Source organism: Zosterops lateralis (genome assembly GCF_965231275.1).
Source record: "Zosterops lateralis genome assembly, chromosome: 4".
NCBI classification, from domain to species: Eukaryota; Metazoa; Chordata; class Aves; order Passeriformes; family Zosteropidae; genus Zosterops; species Zosterops lateralis.
In genome coordinates, this window is record NC_139765.1 from 48,246,662 (window position 1) to 48,261,628 (window position 14,967).

Below are 14,967 nucleotides of genomic sequence, written 5' to 3' on the forward strand. Positions count from 1 at the left end.
TATGGTCTATTTCATAAAAGCCACAGGTGTTCTCATCAATGGTTTGAAACTGACAACAAAGGGGAATTGTTGCAAAGTCTTTATGTATATATATGTAAATATATAGCTTAATTATGATGCTATTCTACTTGACTTCTAGACCCTCCTTACCCAAAGTCATTAGTCACCTTCCAGGATCATGACCAAAGCACTTGGTTTTGTTTGGTTTGGAGTAGGGCTGTAGTGTCCCTTTCCAGAACAGGGGTCAAACACCAATGGGAGCAGGAGGAGCGTGTGCAGCACAGCAGGTGGGATGTTTACCCAGGAAACAGGAGCCTTGGGTCAGCGCCTGCTCTAAGGACTGACTGGGCATTCTCTCTAGATACAATTTAATCTTCAGCTGCACAGAAGCAGCTCAGTTTTAGAAGGTTAGTTAGGATTTGAAAAGTTACAATCTTAGATTCACATGACAATTTTAGTGCCACCTTACAGGTCACATGCCAAACTTTTCAGAAGTTATGAGCTGTTCATGAGACTCACACAGCTACTTGTTTATGTATTTCGTGATACTGCTCCCTGGGTTATACTTTGAAACACCAATAGATTTAGCAGTCTTAAAACTTTCCTCACCTTTGTCTAAATAAGACTTTCACATGTACAACTAATGGTTGGGGGACTCAAAAAGTCAGCATGGCCTGTTTGGCACAAAACAGGAAAAGAATCCAGAGACATGTATAGGCCATCCTTATATACAGATGTCAAATATAATGTCAAAAATTTTGACATATTTTCCAATACAGAAATCTAGTTTCAAGACTTGCACAATTTTTAAAAAGTTTTTGTTTGTTTGTGTTTGGTTTATTTTTTTGTTTGTTTGTTTGGTTTTTTATTTTGTTTTGTTTTGTTATTCTATCAAAGAAATGGAACTGACACAATATAATCCCTCATTTTTGTCAGTGCTGCTCAGGGCAGCATCTGTTCCAACTGAAGCAAGACAACTTTGAAAGCCATACTTTATTTTTCTTTTTGCCAGCAACTCTCAATTATTTGATCTTTTAAAATTTTGTCTGCTGTTATAATGTCTATTCAATAATTTAAAAATGAAATTATTATTTATTACAGGTCTATAAAACTGTAGACAGTGCAAACACTGAAATTGTCAGTAAATTGTTGGACACAAGTCTTTTACAAAGTGTTCCTAAATCAGCAATTTGTTGTAATGGCCTAGTTATTTCTCACAGCTGAGAAAGTGTTTTATTTATTTCCATCAGATGACTGTTAAACATGTGTTTCACCAGTTCACAAACCTGAGCTTTTAATGTTGATACAAAGAGCTTAGTTGACTATGGAGAAGATATATATTTTTTTTAAAGCAACATGAAATGACCACAATGTACAAAGGAATGCTGAAAGTGTTTATTGCCTGCAGCATAATTCTGCATTTTATGAGATAGCCTAGGAAGTGGACATAGAGCTTCAGAGAAAATGAGTTTCTTTCTTTTGACATGTCCACAAACTAAAAGTGAGAATTTCCTTCTTAGTGTCAATGACTACTGGGAGGATATAGGAAACGGAGTTTTTCTAGGCCTAGGAAAAAGATTAGAAACAGGATTTATTCTAGGAGATGTGCAGTGCTAATTACAGTGTAAGGTTTGTGAGCACTTGTGATATGCCAGCCTGAAGACAAAGTTCTGTGCATTTCCCCAGTGAAACAGAAACAACCTGAAAGTTAACCTTTAATGGTAAGCATTCCAGCCAGCAAAACATTTGGATCAATACTAACTAAAAAACACCTGTCCAAAAATAGGAACAGTCATAAAAGAATGATAAATTTGATTATTTTTGTAATAGAGTTCAGTGAAGATCCCTGCTTGCATGAGTACTAATTGGCCTCTGAGAACACCAATATTCAGAAAATCTGAAAGAAAACATGCCTTCTCTTTTTATGATTCTTCAGTAACTATAGTAAATGGGCATTTGCAAGCCATTTAACTGAAGAAAGTCTCATGGGGAGATCTGACACGGACATAGAAAGTGCCATGTTTGCACTGGGGAGTATAAAATCATTTTATGCTTTAAGATTTTGTAGCAAAGTTTTAAGAGTAATCAGAGATTGTATTAGACCATCACAGTTTCTTCACAGATATTATTCCAAGGTCTGTTTTCTATATGTTCCTTTTCATAATGAGGCACTACAGAACAGGTATACAAAATGGGCTAAATTGAATCCTATAACTGTAACTAACTGTAACATAACGTTTATTTGGTTTTTCCTTTTTTTTTTTTTTTTTTTTTTTTTTTTTTTTTGGTAGGGGTGTTTGAGTGTGTGAGGGTGGTTTAATCCTGTCGGTTTATTATTATTAATTTTTAATTAGCCTTCTTTTTTTATGAATGCAACTTTCTGAGGTCAAAAAGTACCTGTGACATGTTGGTGCTGTGTGTTTTGAAGAGCTACTGCTTGGGGACATCAGGTGGCAGAAGAAACCCTTTGGCCTGGCAGGGCACAGTGAATGGACACAGTGAAAGGGCTTTGGGATCTGCTGCCCGTCACTCGGGACTATCCAGCGCCGGGAAACCCACTCTGCCAAGGCGGCAGGAGTTCCAGGTGGAAGAGAGAAAAAGAAAGTTGCCATCTCTCATTAAGATTTATTATACGTCTGAACTTTTGTAGTCCCGAAGCTTAACGACAGATGGTGGTGTAACTCCACCAATTTTGTAACGTCTCCTTTTCTTTGATGTTGTAATACAGATTCTCCTCGACTTGACTTCGGTTAAAAGCAGCGTTTCCTGCTCTTTCCCAAGTGTGTCGGAGCAGTACGCAGAGAGGAGAGGGAGTGCACCTACTTCGAAAAGGAGTTTGTTACGTGTTCTTGTTTGCTTTCTAAACAATCCTAATAGAAAATAGCAATGTCATAAGACACCTGAAGCAGCGCAGAGAAATTACGTTAAATTAATTAAAGGCAAATGGTTTCAAAGCGGTTTATTTCAAGCGAGAAATAAAATTGCGGAGACGAAATCTTGAACCGTAAACAGGAACAAATAAAACGCACCAGCGTTTTTCATTAGAAAGCCGAGTTACATTTTATACCGTAGTCGTCCTTGGGAAAAAAAAAAAAAAAAAAAAAAAAAAAAAAAGGTGGGGAAAGTGTGTGAAAGTGTGTTTGTTTAGCTTTAATTTTGGGTGGAACTGCCAAATCGCGCCGAGCAATATTGTCGGCCAAGCGCCGCGTTGTTCCCTGCACGTTGTGCCCACCAGGCAGAGGCTCTGCTTGCGAGGCCACACTGAACAGGACCAGGGGTTCGGGGAACAAAGCGGGGGCACAGGGCCGGGAGCGGGGCGGGCACTGGCGGGAGCGGACGGCGTCCGGCACGACGGCGACGGGCGGGGCAGGGCAGGGCAGGGCAGGGCAGGGCAGGGCAGAGCAGAGCGGGGCAGGGCAGAGCGGGGCAGGGCAGGGCCGGGCACCGCCGCTCCCGTCCCGCGGGCTGGGGATGCCGCGGCCCCCGGCGCCCAGCGGAGTGAGCGGTGCCCGCGGCCCGGCCGCGCCGTCCTGCCGGTTCGGTACCGCGGGCCAGCCCCAGAGAAAGTGCTCTGCGCGCTGCCTTCCGGCGGTACCAGGGTTTGTCCGCTCCCGCAGACGGCTCCTGAGGGAGCGAGAGCTGCCTCTCCCTGTGGCCGCGCTTCCCGCCCGCGGAGGGGGGGGTCCGGCGGTCTCCGGCCGGCGGAGTTTGCGCCCCGTGAGGCTCCGCGCCCCCTCCCGCTGAGCCCGTGGCCGGCCGGAGCCCGCGGGGCCCGATTTCGTTTGCGGGCGGGCGGGGCGCGCAGTGGCGGGTCCCGCGGTTCCCCTCCCGCCCCGCGGGCTCGGGGGGCGCGGAGCCGGGCAGGGCGGCCGCCCGCGGATCTCCGCGCCCCGGCCCCGCGGGGTGCGCGCCCAGCCGCCCCCGCAACCGTTGCGCTCAGCCCCGCGCGGCAGCGGGCGGCACCCGTAACCCGGGGCAGCCACGGGGCGAGGAGGGCGGGACGAGGGGCAAAGAGACAAAAGAGCCGCGAGTAGCAAATAAATATATTTTACGGCCACCCATCGGCAGCACCGCGGCCCCGCGAGCCGCTGCCCCGGCGCTGAACTTTCACCTCGCGAACCCGGGCTGGCCCCATTGGCTGCCGGCCGCGCCCCGCACGGCCCCGCCGCCGCCCCGGCCCCCGGGCCCGGCCCGGCCCCGCCGCCGCGGGCGGGAGGGCCGAAGGGTGCGCGGCGGGGCGGGGGGCGCTGGGGCCGGGGGCCGCCGCGGGGGGCCCGCAGAGCTGCCGGAGTTGCGACGGCTCCGCCCCCCGCCCCCCACCGTCCCCCCGGTGCCGGGGGCGGCAGTGCCCCACCGGGGCCGGCCCGGAGCGAGCGGCGCGGGGCCCGGCGGCTGCGAGCGGCAAAGTTTGTGGGGTTTTTAATTGTGCTTAATAAATGCGGTGACGGTTAATTCTGAGTGACAGTCACTTGTGATCTGGCCCTCGGCGCGTACGGAGAGCCCTCCTAGCGCTGGGGCTGCGATTAGGTGGGCTCGGGAATAACAAACCCGGGTCCGCTCGGCCGCCGCCGTCGCTTCCCCCGCGCCCACGCGCGGTCCTGCCACCCAAACACGGCCCCGGCGCCCATTTACTGCGGGCCGTGGCAAGGACAAGGGGTGACAAGACTAGCTCTAGTCACGATGCCAGCACTTCTCTCCCCGCTCCCTCTGATACCTTACCCCACGCAGGAATCACTAAAAAATGTTTTTCCCGGGCGGGGGGGGGGGTGGGGGGACACGGACAGGGCAGCCCCAGGGCCGTTCCAGAGCGGCGAGAGCGGCTGGTCCCTGCTGCGGACAGCTGGGGGTCCTGCACCTTGCTCCAGTACCGGCGCAGGGCAGAAGAAAAGTTTGAAGGCCCACGCGTGCCTCCCTCCCGGCACAGCTGCTGCCGGCGGCCCGGCCTGCCCGCCGTCCCCTCCCGCTCAGGTTTCCCCGGGCCGCCTCCTCGCGGGGCCGCGGCACCTCGGGGCTGCCAGCAGGCTGCAGCCGGCCGGCACTGCCAGCACAACACACGGCTTTGTTTTCCGCCCGTCTGCTAAACTCGTTGTGTCTAACGGAGCCGGCGGAGCGGGGCGGCGGGAGGGGAGAAGGGGCGGGAAGGGGCAGCCGCCGCCAGCAAACAACTTCCCCGACGGTTTGTTTACATAGCAGGTGGAGCCGCCGTCAGCCGCGACCCGCAGCGCCCGCTCCGCCGGGGACCGGCCGGGGGAGGCGCGGGCGGAGCGGGGCACGGCCCGGCGCATCCCGCCGCACTTTTTTTGTTGCCTTTCCCCCTCCGCGGCTTTCCCCCCCAACCCCTCCCCGCGTTATTAGCACTTCTGTGCAGGCCGCTCCGCGATCATGTGAGGGAGGGCTCCCTTCGCGCTCCCCTCTCTCCAAAGAAGCCGGTGTGTGCGGCGGCGGGTTTATTTATTTATTTTTTTTTTTCCCCTCGTCTTTCTTTCTTTTTTTTTTTTTTTTTTTTTTTGCATTCCCAACAAAACACATACACACAGGCGGCACACTCCGCACACGGGCGGACCCGCACGCCGGGGGAGGGAGCGCAGCACCGCCAGCGCCAGGCGGCACCGGCCGGCGGGAGGGCGCGACGCTCCGGAGGCTCCGACGCCGCTCCGCGCCCGCGGAGGGCCCCGCGCCGCCCGCCCCCGCTGCCCGGCCCCCGCGGGGACTCTGTCTGCGCGCCGCTCCGCTCGCCCCTTCTCTCTCGGTGTCAGCTCGCCGGGACGCCCCGCACGGTGTCTCCTCCCGGTAAGTGCTACCCCCACCCCGCCCCGCGCACCCGTCCCCTCCTCCCTCCGCTCCCCGGTGTGACTCGCCACTTCCACCCGCTTCCACCCCCTCCGCCCTCGCTCACTGACTCGCCGCCGCGGGAAAGTTTGGCGGGGCCGGCGCGGCCGCAGCAGTGACATGTGTCAGGTCTCCCGGTGGCACCGCTCCCGAACGCGCACGGCCGGCGGGGGCGGGGGCGCTCTGCCCCCCGGGGAGCCTGCGGTGCCCGGCCGGAGCCGGGGCCATGCCGGGCCGGCCGCGGGAGCGGGCGTGAGCTCCCCCAAACAACTCGCGGCGGCTGCGGGTCGGCAGGGCCTCCCTCCCGCCGCTCAGCGCCGCGGACCCCCCACCCCCGCCTAATTAAAAACAAACAACCTGTAGCCTTCCCGCACGGGTAGAGAAGTGCCAGGCGGGGAGAGCTTGGGGCCAGGCTGCCGAGGAAGCGTGTGCGGGAGGCTCGCTTGCCCGCCGTTTGCCTCCCCGTTTGTGGTTGTGTAGTTGGTGGTTTTTTTTCCTCTTTTTTTTTTTTTTTTTTTTTTTTTTTTTTTTTTTTTTTTCTTTCTTCTTCTTTTTCCCCAAGACCTCCCCAGCAGACAGCCCGGGTGAAGAAACGTGTCACGTTTCTCCTTTGTGTGCTGCCTGCCCGCCGGAGGGAGAGGCGCACGGCAGCCCCCGCCTCTGGCCCGCCCGCCCGCGCGGAGGGGCCGCTGCCCGCCCGCCGCCCTCACCCTCGGGGCGCCCCCGCCGGCCTGGGCGGGAAGCGCAGGGCGCCGGGGGCCCGGGGGGTAGCGGTGCCCCCGGGCGAGGTTTGGGCTGCGCGGGGAACGGCGTCCTCCCCTCGCCCGAGACAAAATTGCCTAAACCCAAGAATTAATAAATAATGGTGTTGGAACTGGGGAGTTCCGGAGGCGGCCTCCGTGCCTGGTACTTGGGGGCCTTCCCTTAAAATTGGCTTTGAAGTTGAGGAGGGCTTCAGGACTTGGAAAGTTTGGGAAGCGGGATAGATTTTGAAGAGAGGAGAGCGGCCCCGGCTGCGGAGCGGGCTGGGCTGTGGAGCGGGCCGTGCCGTGCCGTGCCGTGCCGTGCCGTGCCGGGCCGTGCCGTGCCGTGCCGTGCCAGCAGGACTGCCCGGGCAGCCGTGGGGCGGAGGGCGAGCCCGGCGCCCCCGCTCCGCTCCGCGTTCCGCCCTGCCGAGCGCTCTTGGCCTCCCGTAACCTGCCGAAAAGCCCTGTGCCGCCCGCGGAGCCTGCACGGCCGAGGTAAAGACAGTCCCTGAGGCGGTTTTGTTCCTTTCCCGTCGTTGGCTCGTGTCAGGTTCGGCGGGCGGCGGGCCCGGGTGGCAGCGCAGCCCTGGCCGGGAGCGCCGGTCCCGGGATGGGGCTGCTGCAGAGGGGTAGAGATTAGGTGTGGGATGGCAGGAAAACACTCATCTCAAATTAGCGAGAATAGTCCAGACAGAAAGTGGGCTGCTGGTATATTCTCCAGAGAAAGATAATCTCAGAAGTAACCATCGTGAATTTATGGTATTGTCCTCTATTAGTAAAGAGTGCAGAGGTACAGAGAGAGGAATGGACAGTGCTCTCTGCCTGCGAATTTCTTACACTTTTAGGAAGTCTTGCTTGTGTACATACAAACTGAGAGAAATGCAAAAGTTCCTCTTCCAAAGAGGATCTTCCCTGTTTTTGCTGTGCATTATAGCCCCCATGCAAACTCAACTCTAGAGAGGGAATCTTTCCACTGACAGCAATAGGAATCACTCCATTGACTTCACAGGCTTGGATTAGGCCCTTGGAAATTTTTTTACGAAGGTGGGACTCAGAAGTTGTGCATGGTGTCTATATCCTCCCTATTAATTCATGAGGAGGGGGGGAAGAAGTCAAAGTTTTAAGAGATTTTGACAGTTTTTAATTTTTTTTCTTCTGTGTGTGCGCTGAGTAATTTAAAGCCATTAAGGAAAAACATTTCTGTTAGTAATACTACTCTAAAGAAAATATGATTAATTATTAAATTGGTTTCTCTAATGCTACACTAAACCCTTTTAAGTGGGATATGGTTTTAATTGTTCAAATTAGTATTTTTAAAAGTTTTTTCCTGATGATAATAATTTGTTGATGTAAATGTAGATAATCAAAATACCCCTGTTTTGTAGTAATCTGTAGTTTTAATGTAGTTCTTACAAAATGGTTTTGTTCTGTTGCGTTTTTGCATACTTAAATCATTCATTTAATTACTCAGGCTATAGATCAGTAAAAGGTTACGGGAAAGGAAAGAGTATTTCAAATACAGCATTTCCAAAATGCATGTAGTTAGTTATCCTAATTTATTTTGATAATATGTAACACCTGAAATACACTGCTTCATGTGAGGCCTTGTTGCTGTAGGCTTTAAGGTTTAACAGTAACCTTAGAAGGAAGCTTAAGCAGAATCGATTGTATAAATATTTGTGCATTTCTTTGTTTTTAGTTTAACCTCAGTGATTTTTACATTGTGTCACGGGATCTTTGCTACAGTGCAGTGTTTATATCATCTGAGAGAGGAGAAAACCTAAATGTTTTGTAGCCCACTCTTTAGTGAAGATTTATGTAAAATGACCAAATGGTCTATAAGGAATAACCAGATTAGAGTGGGTTTGAGTGTGAGGAAGAGTAAAAGAAATACACCAAGTTCAGGACATTTCAATCAGTAAATACATGGAACTCTTTTAAAAGCTGCACTAGGGTTTGTGCAGTAGTCAGGTGAATGGTTTCACAGATTTTTGAAGTGACTTGTTTATTTCGTGGTGTTTGGCTTTTTTAAAATATTTTTATTTTTTTTTCTGCAATCATCTGTTGCTTATGCATTTTTTAAATGCTTTCCATAATAGAATGTGTTGTGACTATCATTTTAAGAATAAAGGTGTATTTGCTTAGAAACATTCCTGTCAGACTCCATTATTTTTTTGAAAATTTCTTGTTGGATTTAAATGTATTAAAAAAAATTACTGTAGAATAAGATTTTTTTATGACTAATTTATGCTAGCTGGAATAAGCTTTTTGTATTCTGAGAAATATACCTGATTCAGCATTGCATGCACAAGAGTTATTCAGGGCTAGTGGGCTGAAAACAATAGAAAACTTCTGAGATGTGATCCATGTTGTGGCAGTGTTTTGCTATGTGTCATTGAAAATGTCACTTAACCTCTTTGTTTTTCATCATTGAAATGTGAGGGCTGGTATTTATCTTTCTGGTAGAGTGGTTAATTAATATTTCTTGAACATGGAGTACTTTTTTGTTCCATTTCTATTTTTACCAGATTTATTTTGGAGAAATTAAATTGTGATGGTGTCTAAAAATGAGTGATTCCTGGGAGTTGTTTTTTTCTTTGTCGGTCGTATTGTGAAGAGGTCACTTGCTCATATGAAATGAAAATCATTTAGGACATAGGTCGCTGAAAAGTACCCCTGGAATGATTTTGACTGGCGAAAAATGCAAATCGCAATCAAAATGAAAAATGCTATCAACTTTGTTGTAAAATAATAATTTTCTGTATATTGAAACTGATTACTTTTTTGAAATTTTGTGACAGCTAATAGGTTTCAAAGTAATACAGATTGTCTGTTTTTTCTTCACAGCCACTGTACCATACCTCTCAGCTAGTCCTTGTTAGAAGAAATACTTGTCATTTCGATTCCTGTTCCCTGCCCTGTTTTGACTTGATACCTTTTTTTATTGTATGTGTAAAATAGTGGCACCAGAAAAACCTTATATAAGGAATGAAATGATAGAAAAGCTTAGCTGTAATGAACTAACCTCTTAATCTTAAAATTGCAATAAAATAACTCATTGTTAGCTGTTTGAAGGCTTTTTTCCACATTTGTTCCTTTACAGAATAAGCATACATACTGTATTAATTTCCAAGAGTAACTTTAGACTTAAATTCTAAAACTTCTATACCAGCCAAAAAACAAGGAGCAGTCTCACAAGTTTTATTTTGCGCTGGTCATTTTTTTTCTCCTTTCTGAGGCTTTCAGTAGCTTAATCAAACCTACTACTTTTAAAAATCTTCCAAAATGTTCACTGCCAATTATAAGAGGAATCTATCCTTTTTTGCAAGATTTTCATCTATTTTGGCTTTTCTGTTTTGGTGTTGTTTTTTCATTAATCCCATTTCTGATAAGTTTGCGTTTAAGAGCCACACCATGTTTTATGTCAGAAAGGTGGTTTTGAAAGTGCCAGTAATAGCTTGCTTATGCTGTCATCACTGAAGTAGCTGAAAATAATCTCTCTAATGAACAGTTGCTACGATGCTTATTGCTTCATCAGTCTGAAGTTTGGGATGATGTTAGACAGTAATGTTTGAACTCTGAGGAAGGAATTTGTGTGGAATTATGTTTAATATCACTATTTCATTTCGTATTCTAAGGAAAATAAAGTTAAAATATTAAGTATCTTGTTTTACCCTCTCTACTATCTTAAGTCTTTTTTGTAAATTTAGAGGTTGCTGAGGGGAGAGAATAAGAACATTGTAACTTTAACTTTTTGTTCATTTACTTAGTTATTTCTTTTTCCTGCTAATAGTAATTACACATCTGTAGCTCGAAATGGGTCTGCTGCAGTTTGTTTCTTATTTAACTATATACATTAATCAGGCTGGCTGCCGAGGACAGAGCCGACTCCCTTGGATACGGTGTATTGTACCATCTAAATACCCTGAGTGTGGGTGTCTCTTCTGCTGGGTGGCAGAGGGCTTTGCTGTAGGTAACAGATGACTTTCTATTTGGTTAGGCTGAGGGAAAACAGGCAGGTTTAAAGGACAGGCAGCACTTCCACTCAGTGTGCAGAATGGAGATTTTGTGCCCTTGCCCACTCCTTCCACCCCCCTTGCAGTGCTATGTGATGTCCATTCTGGGGTGAGAGGATCTCCATCATACAACCCTCAGAGTCGCAAAGAACCCTCTTTGAGGTTCACAGGCTGGTTTGGCTTACCCATAGAACTTGCTTGTTTACCAAGGAACTTCAGCTTCCTATGGGCAGCAGGTACTGAAAGCAGGTGGTGGAGTATCTCTGTTTCATGATGCTTCCAGCCCATTGGTGGTTGCAGGGTCCACAGGGACACACACTGTAATATGAGTCCTTTGCTCAGTGAGCTGGTCCTTTGGACCTCTGGTGAATCAGACATGGCTGCAAATTGCATCATATTAGGCATTTCTGTAAATTGTCTGATCTCAGTCTTGTTGCAGTTTGCCTCCAGGACATTTTGAGGATGACTGAGATTCCAGTGGGCCTGTGCCAACTTTATCTCAGTGGGACATGCTCTTTACTGTTGGGCCCAAGACTGGAAATTCATTTGAAGAGTGATGTTTTGAGGCTAGGAGGCACATTATTATATTTAACTAGAAAATTCTTGGGGTTTTTAAGGCACGTTATTTCGTAAATAGGTATTTACATGGTTACAAAAAAAAAAAACCTAAAAGTTCATATATATTTTAAGATTGATATTTAGTTGATGATCGTATTAGAATAATTTTTTTTTCTCCAACATTGTGATGTGTATTTTGCAACTTTGGTCAAAATTTGTCTTTAAGTAAATTCAAGTGCTGACTTATTCCATTATTCATCTTTTGTATTTCAGCCCAAACCAATGTGATACATTGTGTATTTTATGCAATTTGAAATCATGTATTTGACATAACTTGACTAATTACATTTTTACATATATTTATATTAAAATAGTCTAATCTTGATGGTATTGCCACCACAATTTTTGTGATCTTGTCCTTTCAGACAAGGAAGAAGAATGGCTGTGATATTACATTGTTGTTGAACAGGACCTAATTGTGTTATTCACTCTGAAAACTAGGAAACTTGTGTTTGGAGAAACAATCTCAGAATTGCAAATCTATATCAAGCATAGTTCTTGAAGAATGTATTAGGTGTTGATTTCAAATTTGCCCAGGAATGGTGAAGAAAATGTAAAAGAGGTAAACACCATTTAAATTTTGCCCTGCTGTCAGTGCTAAGTTTTACAAAAAATTGCTTACAATTACATTGTTGATTTATCATTTTCTAAGTCTTATTGCTGATGTTGAGAGGGCATATTGTTCTTTTGGAATTGTAACCCATCTACTAAAACAGGTGGTGGCTAATAACTGTGTAATAAACCTGTAGTTGATGTTTAACAGCTTGGAAGTTAGATCAGAAATTGACAAGTTTTGCTGTGTAAAAGTATTGCAGGGGAAATTTTAAGGGTTAGTGGTGGTAAGCCACGAAACGGCTTTGGAAAGGAAAGGGACAACATGCAAACAATGGAGAGTTGGGAAGTGAGAGGAAAAAGGCCAGAGAAAACATGTAGCTGGACAGGAGCCAGCAAAGACACAAGCAGCACTGCCAGGAGGTGGGCAGCTGCTCGGAAAGTGGGGGCTCACGTTCTCAGAAGAGCAATGTGATTTTCACCTGGTGCCCAATACAGAAAATACATTTCTTCACCTTCACTTCTTCTGTGTGAATAAAAAATGAACTCTTTTGCATGCTGGCATTATGCACATGGCAGGCACAGGAGTTACACCAGGTTACACTGGCCCTGATTGAGGCCACTATTTTTTAAATACTAGATCTTGTTAAATCCCTTGTATGTCTTTGGAAACTTACTTATTAGTTGTTGCATTGAAATTTGATATTTAATTACTGAAAAAATTATCTTTTTATTGATGTGACAGAGGGGGGACAGAGGTGTTTTGAAGATAAAGGGGAAGAAAAGTGTCTAGAAAACAAGCTAGTATTTTTTAGAGCCTGAAATTGAAATATCTCTGATTTGAGACTCTTCTCCGTGAGAGAACTCAAACAGGATTGTGGTTTCATTACAGTAGTTAGAGCATTCTCATGACCTATAAATGAAAACATGAAAACCTAATGCAGTGTGTGCACAGACTGCAGAGATACACATATCTGCTGTTGTGCTTTTCAATTGTGTCAGTGTTTTCATCTTTGTAAAATAACATATTTAATTCAATAAGGAATAAATGTATACAGTATGGTGAATGTAAGAGGAAGGGTGCTGAGAACTCTGATATTGCAGCAATGATTCTTTGTTGAAAGTCAATTAGTGGAATATATGGGTGCTAAAACTATAAAAATATAGGATTAGAACTTTGCTAAAGATCATGAAATGCTTTTGTGCAAAAATTCATTCAGACCCATTTGTTACCAGTTTTGAATGCATTTAAATTACTTTTAATGTTGGGAAGATGCCTTTAAATTGTTATCAGTACACAATAACTGTCAGCGCACGTTGAAGAATACTATGGTCAGTAATTCGACAGGTATTGAATTCTGTATATTGAATATACAGAAGTTTTATATGGTGTCAGATTTTGCACATTCTTTTGCTTTAGAAGAAGAATTAAGTCTATTCTGACTGAAACTTTAACTTGGTATTTAATTCTATTTTAAGAGACTGACATCTTGAGAAAGAGTTAATGATGATTGGTGTTGGATCTGTTTGGGAGCCTTTATTTATTATTGACCAGGAAAGGGTGTGAAGTATACCTGAGCAACCAGCAATTTGCATCTTATGAACTGACATATGAAAATCCTTTAAAAGTACTGGTTAAAGTGTGGTTTGTTTTTTTTTTTTTTTTTTTTTTTTGGTTTGTTTGTTTGTGTTGTACATTTTTGCATTTGTTTGATTTGGTTTGGGTTTTTTTTTTTTTTTTTTTTTTTTTTTTTTCCTTTCTTTTATTTCTTAAAAATTAGTTTTAGTTTTGAGTCTGGGAATCAGACTACACATTCAAATCACAGAGAAACCAGGAGAATGGGAAACTGTCAAAATATTTGTGCAGAAGTGGTAGGTGAAGAAGTTGGTGATCAACCCAGTGTTTCTCCTGTGAAGCTGTGCAGCTTTGGAAGTGATGTCCTTGCCTTGTTGCACGTGTGACTGTGCAGCATCACAGGACTTCTGTCTCCATCCACAGCTTTCTGGCAAGGAGACCAAGGTCTTCAGAAAGAAAAATGAATGTATCCTAGTTTGTGTGTATTGCATCTCAGGTTAGGGGACGGAAGATATTCTAAAGAAGAGTGCAGTCAATCCTTTGCTAAAACAGGGAGTGTGTTTGAGGAATGTGGTTCTCCAGGCAGGAATTGGCCATACTGGAGAGCATTTTACAATGTACAAACAGGTATTTAATGGGTTGTGATGGGAAGACATGGCCTTCCAATCCTTCCTTGAAAAAATGAGGGAAGGATGCTTCCAAACCAAGTCAGTCATTTCCAGACTAGGTATGGCGTGCAGCATTGGTGTTGTACCATGCTTCGGCTTCAGGTTGTCTTCTGGGGTGCTTGTGGGTCTAGGTATACTTGGTCTAGCAGTGGGGCCTGGAGTAGTGAGTGATTCAGTGGTTCTGTCTGCTGGTGACAGAGTGCCACTTGTCAGGACTCTGCTCAGATTGAGCCTCCCCACTCCTGGAGCACACAGGTGCCCTTCTTGTGGCTTGACCTGTCTCAGGCTTCAGCAGAAGATGTGCTTGAGGTGATGGCCACACACACCTATGTTGAAAAATCCAAGACCTTCATCCCTGATCCCAAGTTTTCTGAAGTTGGTATGAAGACTCGCTTTTATGGTTGTTTGATGATTTTGATGTGTTTGTATGTGCCTGTGCAAAACAGGTTTCTGAGACTGAGAAGTTACCAACTGCTTAGTGGTTCTTTAAAGCCACCTAGACTGAGACAGCTGATGAATTGCTTGTGCATATTTAAGCCAAATCAGTGTGTTACCAGTTTTCTTTCAATAAAAGTTCTTATTCCAGCAGTTTCATAGGCTCTGAAGCAAGTCATCACTAACATGAAAAATCCATATTTAAAATGACTTTTTTTCATAACATTTAAATACTTTGAAGGATTCTTTTTATTTTGTAAATGAATCTTTAAAAGTACAGCATTCAGGTACTTTGTTAGTGAGTACCCAAAGACATACGAAGAAGACATTTCTGAAAATGTGAAAACAGGTAATTATTTTAAAGTGTCCAGCCTGATGAGCCAGGCATGTCATACAGTGTGTTGTGGCTGTAGGGTGTTGTGTGCCTCATGGTTGGTGCTAATATGCATATGCAGCAAATCTGGCATTTCGCAGGAGCTTCAGGCAGTGTGTGAACACCAGTAATTTGTTATATGTTCGTCTAGAAA

General features: G+C 46.0%; 1 protein-coding gene across 3 annotated transcripts in view; it reads left to right on the forward strand.

Moving 5' to 3' along the window:
* The first annotated feature begins 4,935 nt into the window (after nt 1–4,935).
* Nucleotides 4,936–14,967, forward strand: part of FOXP2 (forkhead box P2) — a 406,072-nt gene continuing 396,040 nt past the window's right edge. For all 3 annotated transcript variants that reach the window (XM_083860379.1, XM_083860380.1, XM_083860381.1), the window contains exon 1: nt 4,936–5,790. The gene's annotated coding sequence lies outside the window, so the exon portion shown is untranslated. The remainder of the gene's footprint in view (nt 5,791–14,967) is intronic.